This window comes from Triticum dicoccoides, chromosome 4A (assembly GCF_002162155.2).
Source record: "Triticum dicoccoides isolate Atlit2015 ecotype Zavitan chromosome 4A, WEW_v2.0, whole genome shotgun sequence".
NCBI lineage: Eukaryota > Viridiplantae > Streptophyta > Magnoliopsida > Poales > Poaceae > Triticum > Triticum dicoccoides.
Window position 1 is genome coordinate 79,918,968 of NC_041386.1, and position 1,616 is coordinate 79,920,583.

Below are 1,616 nucleotides of genomic sequence, written 5' to 3' on the forward strand. Positions count from 1 at the left end.
GCCATCCTTAGCTTTCATTTCACGGGGTTCATCAGCTGGAGTACAGACAAACACCCCCTCCCCCCTTGCCATCCTTGCGTGGTGACGGGAAGGAACCCCAGGAGTATAAAGAATATATTTTCTGTGATGCTGTCGTCCTTAACTTTTATTGAACATGAAATTTGGACTTGAGGGAAGGCGGGGTGTTACTTACATATGACATGTGTTTTAGAATAAATTCACTCACTCGCCAATGACAAAAGGCAATTGACAAGTCCCCAACAGCGCACAGCATACCAGCACTAGGGCTATCATAGAACGCTTATAACGTCCAATAACACCACACCGCCCGCTAACTTATATATTAGGTCGACCCATTAGCAAAAGTTGGCTGGCTTTTATTTCCTTTTATGTTTTTCCTCTTTCCTTTTGTTACTTCTTTTTATATTTACTTTAAAAGATATTAAATATTTATATAGTTTAGTTCAAAATTTATTTTTTTAAAAATCACGCTTTTAGAAAATGTTCGTGCATTTAAACATGTTCATATAGTTTGAAAACATATTCACATATTTTCTTAACATGCTTACATATTAGTAAGAAATGTGCATGCATTAAAAAGGTATTCATGCATTATCATAAAATATTCAAGCTTTTGAAAAACATTGTTCATTAAATTTTGAAAACTGTTCGTGAAATTTGAAATATTCACACTTATTTTGGAAAAAGTGTGATTAAAAAACAACATATAACTAGAAACTATCAGTAAAATGAAAAAATAATGTAGAAGATAAAAAACTAAAAGAAAAATATCTTGAAAATAGAAAAACAAAAAGGATAAAATACGCTAAATAAAACTGAAAGCCAGAGAAGTAACAACAAATATGAAAATTCCAATAAAGTAGGGATGGTAGTTTTGCCCATGGCTATGTGTACCCGCGGGTACCCTACCCTAAAACAATGGGCATGGGCAAGACTTGGAGAGATTTTGTACCCATGAGTAATGGGTATCCATACTCGCAAAATATATTGGTATGATGTGGGTATAAAATTTTCAGCCATGGGTAAAACCAACGGATACTCGTATGGCCCATCCTAAATCTTGTATTCCTTAATGAATGTAACTCCTATGATATGTGGGGTCAACATCCAACCCCTATGGCCCATCCTAAATCTCATATTCCTTAAACCGATCATAGCTCATAGGCTCGTAATCACCTGGCCGCCACTCCTCCTCCTACCTTTTATGCGACTCGTCGAAAAGATAAAATCTTAACTCTTTGTACAGGACACATGTCCAACTCTTGATCCAGCGATTCCCCATTCCCAACACTGCCTCCCACTGTGCCGGCTACCACCAACCGTTGACCATACTCCCTGGATGCCTACCAGAGGCCATCCATCGAAGGAGCCTGCGTTAGTGTTATACTGCTCGCCCATCATCACTTGAATTCTCAACTCATTTCTCTAAAGGAAATATGCTCTAGAGGCAATAATAAAGTTGTTATTTATATTTCCTTACATCATGATAAATGTTTATTATTCATGCTAGAATTGTATTAACCGGAAACTTAGTACATGTGTGAATACATAGACAAATAGAGTGTCACTAGTTTGCCTCTACTTGACTAGCTCGT